The following is a 20,000-nucleotide window of genomic DNA, read 5'->3' as shown; positions in this document are numbered from 1 at the left end:
CCTCCCCCTCTGTCCACCTCTTTCTCTCTGTCTCTATCTCTGTCTCTCTCTGTCTCTCTATCTCTCCGTCTACCTCTCTCTCTCTGTCCCTGTCTGTCTGTCTCTCCCTCCCCCTCTGTCCACCTCTTTCTCTCTGTCTCTATCTCTGTCTCTTTCTCTCTCTCTTTGTGCTCTGTATGTCTCTGTCTGTCTGTCGGTCGGTCTGTCTGTCTGTCTGTCTCTGTCTGTCTGTCTGTCTGTCTCTCTCACTCTTTCCCAATCATGATTGACCTCTTTGTTCCACGACATGAAATCCAGTGAAGTCGTAAAGTATTCCAACCCTTTCTCTCTGTTATTTTTCTTTCTCTCTCTCTATTCTTTACACACTTGCTTTCCTTCCTGCTGCATGTTCCATGGGTATAGAAAAGCCATCTGGAACGTTACATATTAACGTACATATCACAGATAGAAATGTTTTGTGACGAAAAGGAACACAGCACGATACAATACAATACAGTACAGTACAGTACAGTACAGTACAGTACAGTACAGTTCATTAAGTTCAGTTCAAGACAACGCAACTCAACGCGACGCGACGCGACGCAACGCAACACAACGCAACGCAACACACTTGCACAAGTTCTGAACCGATGAAATTTTGCTTTCAACAAATACAATGAAAAAAAAAACACACACAAAAAAAGACTCCGAATAGAAAAGCAGTGAGGCTGCACGTGCGTCATGAAATGAATCTGAACTTTGATACAGTTGTGTGTGTGTGTGTGTGTGTGCGTAAGCGCGCACGTGTTTGTGTGTGTGTGTTCGTGCGTGCGCGCTCGTGTTTGTGTGTGTGTGTGTGTGTGTGTGTGATTGCTGGGGTGAGGGGGTATTGTGTGCAAGGATTTGCAGACAGATTTTTCGTGGAGCTTGTAGTTTACTCGTTCTCCCAGAGTGAAAAAAGTGAACCCCACCCTCTCCCATTGGCCATTATAATTTACTGCCTCGTTGCAAGGGAGCTGCGGAAAAAAACAACAAAATTTATGAGTATGGTTTGACAGGATTGTCTCTCTGTCTGTTTGTCTGTCTGTCTCCGTGTGTCTGCCTCTGTGTCTATCAGTTGTTGTTGTTTTTCTTTTCTTTTCTTTCTTTCTTTCTTTTTTTCTCTCTCTCTCCTCACTAACTCTCACTCTCTATCGCTCTCTTTCTCCCCTTTTCTCTCTGTATCTTTATCAATCGCTGTCTTTTTCTTTCTGTCTCTGTACTCTGTGTGTGTGTGTGTGTGTGTGTGTGTGTGTGTGTGTGTGTGTGTGTGTGTGTGTGCATTTCATCTTGATGTATTTATGTTATCTGGTGTTTTTATTTGATTTGATTTGATTCTTATTTGTTGTTTTATTGATCAGCCATTTTCTTCCTATCGTTATCGTTCTTTTCATCGTCATAATTATGATTATGAAAATGGTGATTATCGTTACTGTTATCATTATTACTGCCATCGCTAGTTTTGCTGCTGTTGTTGCTGCAGAGACAGACAGGGAAGTTTGGCACAGCCTAAAATCTTTATGCTTAAGTAATAACGGGTCTTTTTCTCTCTTTCCCGCCGTCTGTCTGTCTGTCAGTCTGTCTGCTTGTTACTCTGGCTGTCTGTCTCTGTCATCGTGTTTTTCTCGTTGTCTCTTTTTTCTCAGAATGGCTTGAGAGGAAACTCTCTTTGTTTGCACTTTTCGACTTTTCCCTTTTCTGTGTGCTTTCTCTGTCTGTCTGTCTGTCTGTCTGTCTGTCTCTTTCACTCTCTCTTTGTCTGTCTCGGTCTCTCTCTCTCTTTGTCTGTCTCGGTCTCTCTCTCTCTCTCTCTCTCTTTCTGTGTGTGTGTGTGTGTGTGTGTTTGTGTGTGTGTGTGTAATAATAATAATAATGGTATTTATATAGCGCTGAATCTTGTGCAGAGACAAATCAAAGCACTTTCGCACCAGTCATTCACACGCATTCATAACTCTAAAACTGGAGAAACTGAATACAAGGAAGAGGCAGGGAAGGGAGGCTATTTTGGGAAGAGGTGGGTTTTAAGACCAGACTTGAAAGAGCTGAGTGTGGAGACTTGACGAAACGAAAGAGGAAGTTCATTCCAATTGCAAGGTCCAGAGACAGAGAAAGAACAGCGGCCAACAGTCGAGTGTTTGAATCTGGGTATGCATAAACAGTGTGGATCCGAAGCTGATCGTAGTGAGCGAGATGGAGTGTAGAGGTGAAGATAGCCACAGAGATAGGAAGGGGCTGATTTGTGAATACATCTATAACATAGAGTGTTGATCTTGTACTTTATTCTGTGTTAGACAGGGAGCCAGTGGAGATGTTGCAAAAGAGGAGTGATGTGCTCAGATCTTTTCTTTCTGAGGACGAGTCGGGCAGCAGAGTTTTGTATGCGCTGAAGGGACTGAATGGATGAAGCAGGCAAACCAGACAATAGAGAGTTACAGTAGTCAAGGCGAGAGAGAATGAGAGAAACGACAAGTCTAGATGTTGCGTCAGTGGACAGATATTTCCGGACGGAACTGATGCGCCGCAGTTGACAGTAGCAGGATTGATATGTCTGACTGATAAGTTTTTGAATGGACAGTGTGTTGTCAAGGACAACACCGAGGTTCCTCACTGACCTGGAAAGAGGGATGGATGTACTGCCAAGTTTGATTGTGTCAATTGTGATGGAAGACAGTTTTTGTTTGGTTCCTATGATCATTGCTTCAGTTTTGTCAGCGTTCAATTGTAACTTATTTAGAGTCATCCAGTTTTGAATGTCCAAAAAGCAGTTGGATGTTTCTTGCAAGAGCGACGACAATTTTTCAGGGGTATCACTCTTCTGGAGTTGAGTGTCATCAGCATAAGAATGATGACTGACATTATGGCAGTTGATAATTTAAGCGAGAGGGGCAGTGTACAGTGTGAAGAGCACTGGGCCTAAAAACAGATCCCTGTGGGACTCCATGTTCGATTTTACCAGGTTCAGATTGGAAATGATCAACAATGACAGTGTGTGTGTGTGTGTGTGTGTGTGTGTGTGTGTCGCTTTTTCTGTCGCTGTCGTGCCAGTTTTTCAGTGGCTTGAGAGAAATTCTTGTCTTTTGTCCCAACCTCTCTCCTTCTCCCTCTCCTTCACGTCACTTTCTCTCCATGAATCCTCTCTCTCTCTCTTTTTGTCTTTCTCTCCCCCCCCCCCCCCCTTCCATCTCTCGCTTTGTCTTTCTGTCTCTATTTCTTTCTCTCTGTGTCTGTCTCTCTCTCTCTCTCTCTCTCTCTCTCTGGACTGGACCTGTTAATGGCTGATAATGACTGCGGGCTTTTTGGGCCAGAAAGTGGCCAGGTTCAGCAGTGCTTGCCGTTTGAAGTGGGTAGAAAAGCGGAGCAGGATTACAGAGGCCATGGTGAGGACACTAAGAGGGTCATTGACAGCAAAGCTGATGTGTGTGTATGCTTGTGTTTGTGCATGTGTGTGTGTAAGTGAGTGCGTGTGCGTGTTTGTTTTCTTCAGTTTAACGTCTATTCACTATAAGTGTTTTTAGACGGTGTGTGTGTTTGTGTATCAGTGTGTGTGTGCATGCCTGTGCAAGCGTGTATATGTGTGCGTATGTGCGTACGCGCGCGTGTGTGTATGTTTGTGTGTGTGTGTGTGTACCTCTATGTGTGTATGTGTGTGTATACCTATGTGTGTGTGTGTATGTGTGTGTGTGTACCTGTGTGTGTGTGTGTGTGTTGGTGGCTGGATGAGGAGGGAGTGATCGGAGGAAAAGGTGGAAGGACCATGGCTGTCCAAAATCAAAGGCGACGCACGACTCGACGAAAAAAAAAGGAAACGTAGTGGCCGCGTGCTTGCACCTTACAAGCCGACCGCACATTCACACGTTGTTGACACACTCATTTACACCGAGACGCACGTGCACTGATAAACTGCCAGAACAGCAGTCAGGTAGCCAGAAGACATACGGACAGAGAGGCAGATGGACAGACAGACTGTCGTATTAGGAACGGGGGACGGGGGTGGGGGAAGACAGGGGGATTAGGAGAAGGGGGGAGGGATGACGTTGGGGAATGTTGGATCGTGATATTTTCCCCTGAAGGTAGAAACTCCCAGAACGTTGAAAGTGGTATCTGTCTGTTAGGTACTGTGGCTGGATATACAGTTACACGGCCACAGGTACACGACCATTACCACGACTTCTGATGGGTCTTATTCCGGAGCCAGGGGGCGGAATGACATCTATCGCACAACAAATGGTTCCGTCCGTTAGATAGAAAGTGCGCTGGATTCCCGCCCCAATTTCCTCGGTAATGCTGTGATAAGAGAGTTTGATCCCCGATTTCGGCGCACCTGGTGGGTTAAAGGTGATTTTCCCTCTCTCCCAGGTCAACATATGTGTAGACCTCCCAGTGCCCGAACCCCCTTCGTTCGTATAGGCTACGAATGCAGATGATCAAGAACGCACATTAAAGAAAAATAAATCCGTGTCGTGTTCGATGGGGTATGGAAACGAGAACACATCCAGCACGCACACCCATGAAAACGGTGTACGGCTGTCTAAATGGCAGGGTTAAAAACGGTAATACACGTAAAAGCCCACTCGTACATATATATATATGAGTGAACGTGAGAGTTACAAACCACGTAAGCAGAATAAGAAAAATAAGAAATTACGCGATGATCCAGCTCCTGTAATTGACAGTTCTTGGTTTTTTTCCTGTTCTGTTCTCCCTTCACCACCACCACCCCTCTTTCTCTTACCTCATCTATCTGTTGTTTATTGATCTCTATCTCTCTTATTCATCTGTCTACCCATCTATCTCATCTCGCTGTTGTTTACTGACTTTTGGCAGACTGCATCTTTTCGCAGATCGGGGTACTGGTCAGTGCTCAATTGCTTGACAACGACGCTTGGGTTACAAAACTACTGAACTGACCACTCTTGCTGCGAACAAACTCGTCGTGTCCTTTTAGATCTCTGAGCGAAAGGATCCAGAATCAGCCGTATGAACAGGTTTCTGACATCACTCTCTTGTTGGGGGTACTGGGAAGCTAATGGGTCCTGAACGTCCTTTCTGGGGACTGGAACACCACAGATCCCAGGTGATGTGTCTTGGTTTGCGTGCTGTGGATGGGAAATCATGGCCATTACTGAAACGTCTGCTGAGTTTCGTTCTGGCGCAGCGAATATACTAAACAAGTATCACCCCGGATGCCGGTCAGTCCATTACGTATTTTTGTAGTTCTGACGTATTCCCGATGCTGATGTTGCTGTTACCCTGCCCTATGACGTCACAGTCTGCGACCAAAGTTAAGCATCTAGACTCTTCAGTCCCCGATCCCGTCCCACTTGAGTCCCACTCTATATTTAGTCTCACATCCGATTTCGTTTGTGCGTGCAGTAACATCAGCTACGTGTTAGCGAAGGGCTGAATGTTTGATGTTGTCATGCCCCCTCCCTCACCCTGCCCCTCCCCCACCTTTGTTCTTTCACACTTCCCCCCCTCCCCCCTCCCCCCCCCCTTTTTTTTTTTTTTTTTTTTTTTTAACCAATTCCTTAAACATCTGTGCAGCCAGTTTGAAATTAGCTGAAGAGCCATTCACGAGCACCTGTTTTATTCAGCTGTTCTGTAATTTTGATACATAAGTCATGGCTCACAGTAGCTCTCTACACACGCGACATGCAGACCCGCGTACGTTTGAATGGACACACATGCGTGCAAGCGAGCGAAGACTCGAACACACACATGATTGCGTCCCTTCGCTAGCTTGTTTTCCATATGAGTGAAAGCGTACATACATTTAAAAGCATGAGCAAAACACGCACAGTGTATAAACAGAGCATATTCGAGCACAAACACACACACACACACACAGGCGCGCACATAAGCACGCTCAGGCACTCAAACGCAGAAGAAAAAAAATAGCGAATGGGGAACATGCAACAACGAGAGGTGCAAAAACTTGACTCGGGTTCAGTTTTTTTTTCCCATTCAAAGCCGTCAGAAATCTCAGATCTTATAGTGCAGAAGAAGGAATCATACGGCATACCAGGTGTTTTTTGTTTGTTTTTTTTGTTTTTTTGTTTTGTTTTTTGTTGTTGTTGTTTTGTTTTGTTTTTTGTTGTTGTTTTTTTTTGGGGGGGGGGGGGGGGGGGGTTAAGAGCTTTTTCTGTGTACAGTCGGGCTCCAGTGACATTTTACAGGGTGTGTGCAGAGACAGGCGGGATCCAGAGATTCTGGCAATAAGACAGGTACAAGGATGTGATGGGGGACAAAAAAGACATTCATTAGTCTAGTTTATGACTTTAGTGCGTTTCGGTCTGGTACAGAAAAGGTCAGACGAGAGAGAGAGAGAGAGATCAATACTTTCGAATCGGTTACCTTTTCCGGTGTAAACACCCGCATCGTCTCCAAGTTTTAATGGTCCACTGGAGAGGATAAATAACCCAGATCGTCCTTGTAAGTATCCCCGAAAGGGATATTCTGTTTCTGTAGCCTTCACCCCCTCCACCTCACTTCTGTAATGCTGTGATATGTTCGCTTTGACGGATTTTGTGTGTGTGTGTGTGTGTGTGTGTGTGTGTGTGTGTGTGTGTGTGTGTGTTTTCATGTCCTCTTGACATTGTAACTATTTGTAATGCTTTAAATTGAGCTCAGTTGTTGTTGATGTTGTCGCTGCTGTTGTTGTTTTTATTGTGTTTGTGTGTGTATGTGTGTGTATGTGTGTGTACGTGTGTATTTATATCCTTTCGACATTATGATTAATGTAGTACCGTGTGAGGGGGCGTTTTGTCGTCGTCGTTGTTGTTGTGTTTGTGGAACGCTTTGAGCACGTAAAGAGGCCCAGCGCTATATATATCAGTTATTGTTATAATCATTTTTCTGTCTTTCTGCGTGACGTCTGTCTGTCTCTCTCTCTCTCTCTCTCTCTCTCTCTCTCTCTCTCTCTCTCTCTCTCTCTCTCTCCCTCTCATACTCAAGTCTAACACACACACACACACACACACACACACACACACACACACACACACAACACACACACAACACACACATTTCCTAGCCACACCCTGAATTGATTATAAGAATATCAATTTCCAGTTCTGACACTATATCTGATACCACGACCAGTAATGTCAGAAAAGCCAAATCCGAACAAGGTCAGTACACTTCTACAGATCTTTACATTTCATTTCAGTGCATGATTATATCACATGTAAGGTGTAACACGCCTAAGACAAAATTTTAAGCAACCATTATTTCTAAAATCAGTCATCAGTTTATGTACCATCATGAAAGTTCTGCCGTAAATAATCAATAACCCTTTGGACAGAGAAATAGAGACGTTTTAGGGGGATCAAGTTGTAGACTGGAAATTGCCGTCTGCATATGAATAAGCGAGCCAGCGCGCGAGAGAAAGTGAGAGAAGAGACAAACAGAAAAAGAAACAGAATGATCGAGGGTTATACTGACAACAGTGACCAACCTGATTGTTGCCTGTGCCCGTGTGACAGACAGACAGAGCAGCAGGGGACACGGACACAGGAGACAGTGGTGGATCATACACAGTACATGTATGGCTGCACGTGTATGGCTGGGATTTGTGTGTGTGTGTGTGTGTGATTCACTCTAAGCTACTCATTTGGTCGTCTCCAGAAACGTGTTTGGCAAAACCACTCCCTAAGACTCTCGACCAAAATCCAGGTCTACAGGGCAGTCGTCATCAGTACCCTGCTGTATGGATCTGAAGCTTGGGTCCTCTACAGGAGACACATCAAGCTGCTGGAGCGTTTCCACCAGAGATGCCTACGCTTCATCATAGGCATCAATTGGCAGGACTACACCACCAACATCGAAGTCCTGGAGAAAGCTGATCTCCCAAGCATCGAGTCAATGCTGATGCTTCGACAGCTGCGCTGGGCAGGTCATGTAGCGCGTATGGACAACTCCAGAATGCCAAAGGCCGTCTTCTACGGCGAACTGCGTGAAGGTAAACGCAGCGTTGGAGCTCCACGCAGACGCTACAAGGACCAACTGAAGCAGCAGATGTCACGTAGCGAAATTGACCACCACAGCTGGGAGACACTGGCAGCAAACAGATCTGCCTGGAAGACTTCCACCAGGAAAGCTGTCAGGAATTTTGAAAAGGTCAGGACACAGACAGCCAGGGAAAAACGCGAGCGGAGAAAGGAGGCATCATCTCAAGTTCACCCCTCCAGCGACCAGCCAGCCTTCACGTGCGCCAGCTGTTCCCGACAATGCAAGTCCAAGGATTGGCCTGTACAGCCATCAGAAGGCTTGCCTCACCCGGACTAGACCTTCTTCCCAGTGATCTTCGGATACGAAGAAACTGCCATCATCATCATGACTTTTCTAGGTTGACATCTGATCATTTTGTGTTTTTTCATATACACATATTGAATTACTTTTTCTGTGATTATATCTTTGTACGACGTATGGTTTACTCTGTGACAGTGAGTATTGTATGTGTGGCTTACTCTTAGTTGGCATCTGATCATTTTATATCTTTTTATCGAACGACTTTCATTCTCATGCTTCTTTTGTTGTTGTTGTTGTTGTCGTTTGTTGTTTTTTGTTTGTTTGTTGTTGTTGTTTTTTTACACCACATGTGAATTTCTGCTGCTGAGACAGTGAAGTATTTTGTAATCTGTGCTTTTTCACTTTCCAGGTCTGACAAAGAAGTTGTCGTGAACGCTGTGAAGAAACCACCACCACCACCACCACCACCATCACCCCATCCAACCGGAAAGCCCCAACCCCGAACCATGGGACCCGGCGGTGACCGTTCACCACCGCCCACCACCCCCCTCCTCCCGCCCTCCACCTCCCCCCAGTCCCCACCCTACAACGTGACGGCGGCCAACCTGAGCGGCAGCAGCGACGACTACAGCCACAGCCCCAACCACAGCGCCGACTACGACTACGACTACGAGCTGACGGACTACGCGCTGCCGCTGGACGAGTTGCTGCCGGTGACGGTGGTGTACGGGACGACGCTGATCGTGGGCCTGACGGGCAACCTGCTGGTGATTGTGGTGGTGGCCCGCTACCGGTCCATGAAGAACATCACCAACACCTTTCTGCTCAGCCTGGCCTCCTCGGACCTGCTCCTCGTCTCCATCTGCATACCCGTCAAGGTGACAGTATGATACGATATACGATTCGATACAGTACGATACGATGCAATGCAATGCAATACAATACAGTACAATGCGCTGCAATGCACTGAAATATATGTATAGAGAAATATCTCTCTCTCTCTCTCTCTCTCTCTCTCTATATATATATATATATAGAGAGAGAGAGAGAGAGAGATAAATTGATAGATACATAGATAGATATATCGGGGTAGTTACGATGTTTATGATGTTGTGTTTTAACTTAAAAGAACCATGGCATCGCTAGTAGCGAAAAGAGAGAGAGAGAGGGAGAGAGAGAGAGAGAGATAAATTGATAGATAGACAGTTAGATAGACAGATATATCGGGGCAGGTACGATGTTTATGATGTTTTGTTTTAACTTAAAAGAACCATGGCATCGCCAGTAGCGAAGGACTTGTATTGCATCAGGTTTACATGACACAATTCTTGCTCTCTCTCGTGTGATCAAACTGTAATTTCAACTCTCTTTGCTACAGATGACGAAATTACTACTCTCTGAGAAACCTGTGACGTAGTATAATGTAAATCCTACGCACCAGTTTTACACAGGACGTATTGCTTTCTCACGCGATGTTCCACTCGACCGCCATGAACCTGGGCTTTGGGGGGTAAAGGGTGCTCGTGGGCGAAAAGAACTAATGAAAATGATGTTGACGACGACGACAATGATGTCGATGATTATGATGATGATGATGATTTTAAAAACATAATCTTTAGGAAAATGCATTCTCTTTTGCCCATGACAATGAATATTTTTGCCAGACAACACAATTTAACGCTCAGCATGAAAATGTGCGTGCGCGTGTGTGTGTGTGCGCGTGTGTGTGTGTGCGCGTGTGTGTGTGTGCGCGTGTGTGTGTGTGTGTCTTTGTGTGTGTGTGCGTGCGTGTGTATATGTATGTGCTTAAGTATGTGAGTGTGTGTGCAAGTGTGTGTGTGCATGCCAACAGACAGAGGTAGTAACTATTGTAGCCCAGTGCCTGAAGGTATTAGGCTGCAGATCTGTGCGTCTCTTCCCGGAAAGTTATTATCTGTGTATTCATTTTGTTCCTGAACCGCATGGTGAATCCTCACTAACACACGCACACACACACACACACACACACACACACACACACACACACATGCACGCATAACACAACACAACACAACACAACACAGCACAGCACAACACACACACCTCACCTTTCCTCCTATCTCCTCGATCTATTTAGAAGAGTGTGTGTAAATCAAGGTGATGTATCACTCAATCATCCCATTACGCCGGGCAGTAAACAAACAAAGCAAAAACAAGAGAGAAAAAGACAACTCTAGGCCTGTGAGAGGCAGACAATACATTACCTCCCATGTGATTGGGTGCAGTCAGCGGTGACCAGTATCGACTGAAAACACCGGCACCACCCCCGGCCCTCCTCCAGTGCCTTCACTCACCCACCCACCCTAACCCCCATCCCAGTGCTGATCTCCCTGCCCAACTAAAAAATAAACCTTTTTTTTTTTTTTTTAGGGGACGAGGGAGGGGAGGCAGGGGGGGTAGGAGGTGCAAACGGGGGGAAAAATCCAGTTAAGAAAATAGAAAACACACACACACACACACACACACACACACACACACACACACACACACACCACACGCACTGCAGCTGCCACAGCGGACAGCCAATACATCGCTCTGATGTGAACGGGTGCAGAGGTGGCCAAGGCAGGGAGACAGACAGACAGACAGACAGAGAGAGAGAGGGAGTGTGTGTGTGTGTGTGAGGAGGAGGAAGAGGAGAGTGTCAGAACTTGACAGGAAACATCCGCTTTTCATCCAATCAGCGGCTGGCATTTCGGCCCGTGCCTCCTGCAGTCAGCTTGATGAGCCGGGACCGTCCCTTCCCACCCCTAATCCCTGGGATTGAACCAGAGAACTGGCCCTGACGGGGGGGGGCCTGTACTGCCGTGGTTTTCATTGTTGATGTTTTTCATCAGACTATCAGCCAGCCGTGTATGGGTTCAATTTGTGGGATCACATTGAAGCTAATATAGAAATTGAATCTTTGCTGGAAAAAAAAATGTTCAGGAATCAGCTTTAAAAAAAAAAAAAAAAAAAAAATAAAAAGCCTAATCAACACTTCCTTTTCCTGCCTGTTACCCCGCATGATAACTTGGTCTCTGTTTGATTTGTTTTTGACTCACTTGTGTAAACAAAGTGAGTCTATGTTATAACCCGGTGTTCGGTTGTGTGTGTGTCTGTGTGTGTGTGTGTGTGTGTGTGAAACTTTAATAATGCCATTTTCTCTGGAAATACTTTGTCTGCCAAATCCAAATTTGGCTTAAACATGGTAGGAAAAAAAATGTCTTCAGTGTCATACCAATAATAGGTTGTGTGTCTCCCAAATTTAGCCGTATTTCCGGATCATTCACGGTTTATTTCCTTGATGCTCGGTCTGGATCGAAAAAACACTATATTACCCCTTCCCAGTTTCCGGAACGTAATGTCTGGTAAGGAGACGCTATGACCTCGTTTTATTTGTTCGCAATTAAAAGAAAGAAATACGAATTCTGGACAGAACACTTATAGTGACGCTAACTAAAATAAAAATAGGAAAAATTCACTTCTTTCCAGTCATCTTGTTTAAAACAATATTGCATCTCTGGGATGGGCACAAAAAATTATAAAATGAAGCCTAATTATATGCAAACTGCTTTTACTGTTATATTTATATTTTTTGTATTCTCTAAACTTGGCACTTTGATCTGATATTCTGACACAACAACAAGAGCAGTCATTATTATCATTTTTTGTTCAAACAGGAACTTCTTTTGCTAAGCATGGAAGTTTTATTTATTTGCAAACGTTTTGGTGCAGATAGTAAAAAAGGGAAATTACTCTGTAATTAATGCTAGGGGACTTAATTTGCTTTAAACTGATCTTTCTCAGCTTAAACATTACATTTTGAAATTATACTCAATACATAAAAAGCTTGTGTGTTTTACTCTCAGAGTACAGGGCTTTCACTATGTTCATTCGCCGAAGTGGTCTTTTTCGGAAAATACTAATATCAATACGACGAGTGGACTTTACAGATCTGTTGGCTGAGCCCTGAAGGTCATGGGCAAAAATCAATTGCGTACACATATTTATACACATTCAAAGCGCGTGCTCATATTCTTCGCGAACGCGAACGACGCCATTTTGTTTCAAGTTGTTGACCTGCCCGTTCAGTCCTATATTCAATGGACAATACACGATAACATGTGATGGAAAGTTGGAGAAGGAGACTGTTAAATATTTATTCAGAGAAAGATTTGTGAACGCCTCATCACTTACTGGATTATGCCCCAAACTGCCATAAAAATATCCACAGAATCAGTGGGAATTCACAGTTAAAAATTGTAAACCATGCGAGTTAATACCCTTGAACTGATCACGATGAAACGAAAAAATTTCCAGTCTTGACTTTTCTCAAAATGAAGTCCTTTTCACTTCTTAGGACGTTTAGAAGTACTTGTACTTGGCTCTACATGTTATTACTTTAACAAAATACTAAATTTTCATATCAACTTTAAAACTGTAAAACTAGAATGAACATAAAAGAGAAATTGAATCAACCGTGTCGTACTACATTCCCGGCGGGTGTAACTAAACTTGTACATCTATCTAGATCTAGTGAAAACGGCTAAATGTTGCAGTGTGATTGCGGGGATAGGCATTAAAAAGATTTTTTTTTTTTTTTTTTTTTTTTTTTTTTTTTAATTGCCCTTAAAGATTTTTTCAATGCCCAAGATACACCAGAATAATATGATTTAAACAGCGTTCTCACTGCGAATACCGCAATTGATTTATCGCCCTTTCAGTTTCAGTTTCACCCTATCGCCCTTTAAAAAAGTATGTTCAAATGTTAAATTTTAGAATGTCAGTTAAGGAGCCACGACAGTGTAATGGATAAGGCAGTTTCTTCTCACCCGAACACGCTGGGTTCGAATCTGGTTTAGACTTCTTCTTTTTTTTTTTTTTCTTTCTTTTTTTCTTCTTTTTTTTTTTAAACGCGAAGCTTTATAATAACAAATACAGAACACATTTTAACGATTAGATTTTTTTAAAGTGTATCACCAGTGAGTCTTGAAGGCCTTGCCTCTCTTGTTGTAAGTGTTATTTCTTTAAGTGTGTATCACACATGGGTCTTGAAGGCCTTGCCTCTCTTGTTCAGTCTATTCACCATCGTTGATATTAGACTATAACGAAAGAAAAAGAGAGGGTGCAATGATAGTAGCAATTAAATGCAAACGTCTACAATTTCATATCGAAAAATGACATTAAATTGGAAACTCTTTTGATGTCAAATAAAAGTATTTGTGTAATAATTTTCTGTACCAAAGTCAGAAGCTATATCCCTCATAGAAAGCACTTAAAAAGAGGCATCGAAAATTAAGATATGCTCTGCAAATACCGCCAAGATTTAGTGCAGAAAAAGGGTAATTCGTCGCAGTAAAACTTTGTTGGATTTCCATGAACTTGTTATGGAGCTATTTGTGATTGGAATGGGACAGCGAGAAAAGACTTTGGTTGTAATCTTTATCTGTATCCGCATACAGGATTTCTTCTTTTTTTAAATTTATCCCAGGGGAACTTGAGCAAGTTACAAACCTGTCCGGCTTAGGTGAAGGTACTCTGTGTATTGAATGCCGACTAGTTAGAAAATGTTTTTGTTTAATTATTGCTCCTCTTCACAACCACACACACACACACACACACACACACACACACACACACACACACACACACACACTCACTCACTCACCCACCTACTCACAGAGTTCTTAATCTATTCATTGTTGCATCCCATTGTTGTTGTATAAACAGAACTTGCCCAGTCTCATAAGACAAAAACGGCCATGGTTTGTTGACGTCAGTCCGGTTAATGCAGGGACATCTGCCGTGAGAGTTATGTCCCACAATCCCCTCTGCTGATTGACTGATCCGTGGTGTAGAGCTGGGTTTTTCCGTGCTGTCGTGAAAAGAAATGGGTTCGTTGACCACTTAGTTAAGAACCCCCATAAATAAGGATAAAATAAAAAAAAAGTATAAAAAATTTACGTCTCCCGTACTGGCGTAAACCGTTAGCTCCCTCTTGTGAACGGCTTGGAAGAAGAATGGCATTACCGGACAAACGATTGCTCTTCACATTCGTGTAAACCCGAATGGTATTTTTCAATGTTGTGCTTATTTACAGCACAGCGGAGCGTTTGTTTTGCAGGTTACCAAACACACACACACACACACACACACACACACATATATATATATATTGGTTCACTACCATTATCCATTCTTCTGAAAATTCTTAAAATCAAGAGACTCCCAGATACGTTTTTAAAAGGATATAGTGAACTTGTGCGTCTGAGAAACTCTCGCTCACTGTATTAGGCAGGATTTCTGAAACATTCGAGGCAGTCATTTTCACTATCCCTCTCTACACATCACTTGATATCTTTTTTTCTTTTTTTTTTATCATACAAATATTTGTCATATGTAATAAACGGGTTTCATGTGATCTGCTTTGGCATATTATAATTCGTTTGGCTTTTCTTCACAGACGTTTCTTTTAGTATGAACAGTTGTGGCCATTTTTTCTTTGGTTTTGCTCTTTTTTGTGATTAGACTCAGAGTTACAGTACTTCATATGTTGACTCATTTGAGTGCACAAAGTATATATGTTATAACCCTGCTTCGGTCGTCTGCGTGACTGTCTGTGTACCTGTGTGTGTGTGTGTGTGTGTGTGTGTGTGTGTGTGTGTATCCCCGATAAACTCGAACGTTGTTACTTTCTCAACATCGCAAATGGTAGAGATACCAAACCAGACACGACGAGAGATGTCCACAAAACCTGTCTAGTCATCGCGTCAGTGGAGCTGCACAAAAGCAGTAGCCGGAATATCGATAAGCATATCCAAATTAAAAATGGATTTCAACATGTAAAAATTTATGTTTAATCACACAATAAGTCACAGATTATAGGCCTCCCTGCTGCTTTAAGCATTGCTTAACATGACGGATGCAGTCTTTTTTTGCGAACAGAATGATAGAAACAGAAATGAGTCCTATCGAAATCATATAGTCTGAATGAAAAACTGTTCCATGTGTGAAAATTAATTCTTGTAAATTTCACGTTAAAGAGTAACAACACTTACGTAATTTCAGTGTGACATTATTGTGAGTCTGATGACTAAGAAAAGGAAACAGAAGAAAGAAATACGTCATATATTCTTGTCGCATGTGAAAACTGTATGCCTATATTGTCAGAAGGTGTTTTGGAAGGCCACTCAATCAGATCGAATCGAGCTTTGCGATTAACTTTGGCTTCGGCTCGATATTTGCCAGACACTGGTGTTGTATGAGCATATGACAGGAAAGGTTTGTCCTGAAAACAGAAAAGGAAAATGATCATGTGATGATGATGATTACTGTATCTGGACGATATCTGCTCAAACCGCTCACGAAACATTTCACAACAGTGTATGTTGTGTCTTCTCTTTCCATGTCTCTCTTCACTTCCTACCTTCATCTCCTGCCCACACCTCAACGCTCCACCTGTTACACCTTTCTATACACCACCCGTCACACACCATCACACATACAAATACATACACAGACAGACACGCACACACACACACACACACACACGCACACGCCCGCGCGCGCGCCCCTACACACACACACACACACACACACACACACACACACAAGTATCTTGCAACATTCTGTCGTGGTTAAGTTGAAACGTTGATGGAAAAGGTGTGGTTTTTTTACCATATCTAAAGGATTCGATGGGGTCAGTGTCATGAGAGTTATAAGCAGTCTGTTGCACGAGGAGGGAGCATCATAAGAAATAGACCTTTGGTTGTGTGGGTTTGTGTGCAGACCTGTATACGTGTGTGTACATATTCGTGTCTTTTGCGAAAGCATAGCATCATGCACGTGCTTACTAATGTGTGTGTGTGTCCGCCTTTAGTGTGTTGAGATGTGTTTTAGACTGAAGATGTTTTATTCATAAAGGCCATAGCCCCTTAGAAGGGGGGATAAACATGAAAGCCGCGTACAAATACACAGAATGTTCATGTTGTTACGAAGGCACTTCGCCATTTAAACCCCTTGTGCAGATAAAGAGTGAATTGCTTGACAAGACCTTTGTTTGTAGATGACATAAACAAGACAAGTTTGAATAAACAAGGTTGTTTCAAATATTTTTTTCTGGAATCAATTGTTCTCTTATATCTCTCAGTTCTACACAATCTAGCACAAAATGGACTTCATCTTCCTTCAATTTTTATTTTTTGCATGATGGACAAATCGTATCAGAAATGTGAAATTGTCAATAACGATGCCGATGAACAAATAGTTCAGAAACACCAAATCTCAATTTCGTCATTACATACTTCAGATGCCTGTCAACATTCATGGACATACACGTTGGAAAATTATGTAACTTATTGATAAGTCGATAAATCTCAAACCTGTCACTGCCTTTGATATGTGAATTCCAGTTTTGCCATCTGCTGTCAATCATTCTTTCTCGATGCACACGATTAATAGCTTTAGTATCCCCAACCCCTTGGCTAAGCCACACAAAACCAAATCCATTTTCACATAGCTTCACCCGAACATTCGAGGAGGAGGAATTGTGTTTAATGTCCGGTCACACATATCGGTGATTGAAGACATTTTGTTAAAGTATTTATGAATACATTTGAGTATTATCGGTTAGAATGGGTGGGAGATGTGAATGAATGGAAGGTTGGGGGAAACTGGGCAAATGAGGGTGAAATTTGAAAAAAAAAAAAAAAAAAAAAAAAATCTAAACACAATTACAGGAAATTACTTAAAGGACTTCGTAAAAGAGAAGTCGTTAAACTGACAAGCGAAACAACTGATAATGAATGCAAAAAGTCAAAAACATCAACGTTCTCGGTCACTTGTGAAGACACACTTTCGTGAACATTCGAAACCCAGTTTTTATTACCTCTGCCATCCAAATCTGATAACATTCTGTAATGCTTTTTAGAGAGGTGTTGTGTAAAGGTTTACACTGTATGGTGAGATGTTCTTTAAAGGACTGAGGTCATGTTTAAAGTGGTGCTCTGTATAGTGAGGTGTTGTGTAAGGCGTTACACTGTATAATGAGATGTTCTTTAAAGGACTGAGGTCATGTTTAAAGTGGTGCTCTGTATAGTGAGGTGTTGTGTAAGGTGTTACACTGTATGGTGAGATGTTCTTTAAAGGACTGAGGTCATGTTTAAAGTGGTGCTCTGTATAGTGAGGTGTTGTGTAAAGGTTTACACTGTATGGTGAGATGTTCTTTAAAGGACTGAGGTCATGTTTAAAGTGGTGCTCTGTATAGTGAGGTGTTGTGTAAGGTGTTACACTGTATGGTGAGATGTTCTTTAAAGGACTGAGGTCATGTTTAAAGTGGTGCTCTGTATAGTGAGGTGTTGTGTAAGGTGTTACACTGTATAATGAGATGTTCTTTAAAGGACTGAGGTCATGTTTAAAGTGGTGCTCTGTATAGTGAAGTGTTGTGTAAGTTGTTACACTGTATGATGAAATGTTCTTTAAAGGACTGAGGTCATGTTTAAAGTGGTGCTCTGTATAGTGAGGTGTTGTGTAAGGTGTTACACTGTATGGTGAGATGTTGTTTAAAGGACTGAGGTCATGTTTAAAGTGGTGCTCTGTATAGTGAGGTGTTGTGTAAGGTGTTACACTGTATGGTGAGATGTTCTTTAAAGGACTGAGGTCATGTTTAAAGTGGTGCTCTGTATAGTGAGGTGTTGTGTAAGGTGTTACACTGTATGGTGAGATGTTCTTTAAAGGACTGAGGTCATGTTTAAAGTGGTGCTCTGTATAGTGAGATGTTGTGTAAGGTGTTACACTGTATGGTGGGGTGTGTAAAGGATCACACTGTGTTGTAAGGTGCTGTGTAAAGGGTTACACCATAATGTGAGTTGGTGTGTAAAAGGCTGAGGTGCCGTGTGTAAAGGATTACACTGTATGGTGAGTTGCCATGTGTAAAATGGTGCACTGTAAGGTAAGTTGAGGTGTTGTGTAAAGGGTTTAGGTGCCGTACGCAGAAATGCTGAGGTGCTTATGCGTTACGTGATGCGCTGAATTGTAAGGTGTTTTGTAAAAAGTTGAGGCGCTACGTGTAAAGGGGTGCACTGTATAGTGAGGTATTGTGTAAATGGTTGAGATGCAATGTGTAAAGGGTTAAGGTGCTATGCGTGAATGGTTACACTGTGTGGTAAGGTGTTGTGTAAATGGTTGAGGTGCATTGTGTAAATGGTTGAGGCGCAATGTGTAAAGTGGTTGCACTGTATCACCAGGTGAGGTGTTGTGTAAGTGATTGAGGTGCGATGTGTTAAAGGGGTGAGATGCTTTGTGTAAAGGGTTGAGATGCTATGCGTGGGTTACACAGTATGGTGAGATGAGGTGTTGTGTAAAATGGTTCGAGGTGCAATGTGTAAATGGTTCAGGTGCAATGTGTAAATGGTTCAGGTGCAATGTGTAAAGGGTTTAGGTGCCGTGTGTAAAAGAGTTGCACTGTATGGTGAGGTGTTGTGTAAAGGGTTGAGGCGTTATGTGAAAAGGGTGGAGTTGCAATGTGTACAGGGTTTAGTTGCATTGTGTAAAGAGTTGCACTGTATGGTGAGGTGTTGTGTAAAGCGTTGAGGCGTTATGTGTAAAGGGTTGAGGTGCAACGTGTAAAGGGTTGAGGTGCAATGTGTAAAGGGTTGAGGTGCAGTGTGTATATGGTTGAGGTGCAATGTGTAAAGGTTTGAGGGTTGAGGTGTAAAGGGTTGAGGGTTGAGGTATAAAGGGTTGAGGTGCAATGTGTAAAGGGCTGAGGGTTGAGGTGCAGTGTGTATAGGGTTGAGGTGCAATGTGTAAAGGTTTGAAGGTTGAGGTGCAAAGTGTAATGGTTTGAGGGTTGAGGTGCAAAGTGTAAAGGGTTTAGGTGCAATGTGTAAAGGGCTGAGGGTTGAGGTGCAGTGTGTATAGGGTTGAGGTGCAATGTGTAAAAGGTTGAGGGTTGAGGTGCAAAGTGTAAAGGGTCGAGGGTTGAGGTGCAAATTTTAAAGGGTTGAAGCGCTGTGCGTAAAGGGTCACACTGCTCGACGAGCTGCTTGCGGTCTGTGTGTTTCAGTTCGCGGCGTTCTTCACGTTCACCTGGACGTTCGGCGAGGTGCTGTGCAAAGGCGTGCACTACCTGCAGAACGTGTCGGCGCTCTGTTCCGTCCTCACGCTCACCGCCATGGGCCTGGAGAGGTCAGCCACTGCACGTGATCCGCGGGGTTTTTTTTTGTTTTTGTTTTTTCTGCTGCTTTTCTCTTCCTTCCGTTTCCATCCTGTTCTGCCTCTCATCGGTGTACGTGTGGGTGGGTGGGTGGGTGGGTGGATGGTGGAACGCGCGCGCCTGTGTGTGTGTGTGTGTGTGTGTGTTTGTGTGTTAGGAATGGGGGGGGGCGGTGGTATACCTGTGTTTTTGTCCACGTGTGTGAGTGTGTGCGCGGGCGCGCGCGCGCTCGTTCGTGTGTTTGGAAATCTTTAGTCAATTTCTGCGCGCTGCTAGAGACAGGCCACGTCGTACGGTCAATGTTCCGGGCAATAATGTTCGATTCTCCTCCCCTGCCTCGTCCCACGCTCCCCCATAACGGAACAGCTCTGCCATCAGAGATGTGATGGCTGCTGGCTTTCTCCGCACCCACTGGCCTTTCTGATGCGTGACAGGCTGCGTAGGAAGGTGGCAGAATGGTCAAGACGCTTATCTGTAAAAAGAGTGTCCGTGGGGG

General features: G+C 43.4%; 1 pseudogene; it reads left to right on the top strand.

Annotated features, from left to right (window-relative positions):
• The first annotated feature begins 3,299 nt into the window (after positions 1-3,299).
• Positions 3,300-20,000, top strand: part of LOC143280249 (QRFP-like peptide receptor) — an 84,150-nt pseudogene continuing 67,449 nt past the window's right edge.

Source organism: Babylonia areolata, chromosome 3 (genome assembly GCF_041734735.1).
Source record: "Babylonia areolata isolate BAREFJ2019XMU chromosome 3, ASM4173473v1, whole genome shotgun sequence".
In the NCBI taxonomy this organism is placed as follows: Eukaryota; Metazoa; Mollusca; class Gastropoda; order Neogastropoda; family Buccinidae; genus Babylonia; species Babylonia areolata.
Note: the sequence above shows the minus strand (reverse complement) of the source record. Positions and strands in the feature narration are given on the sequence as shown.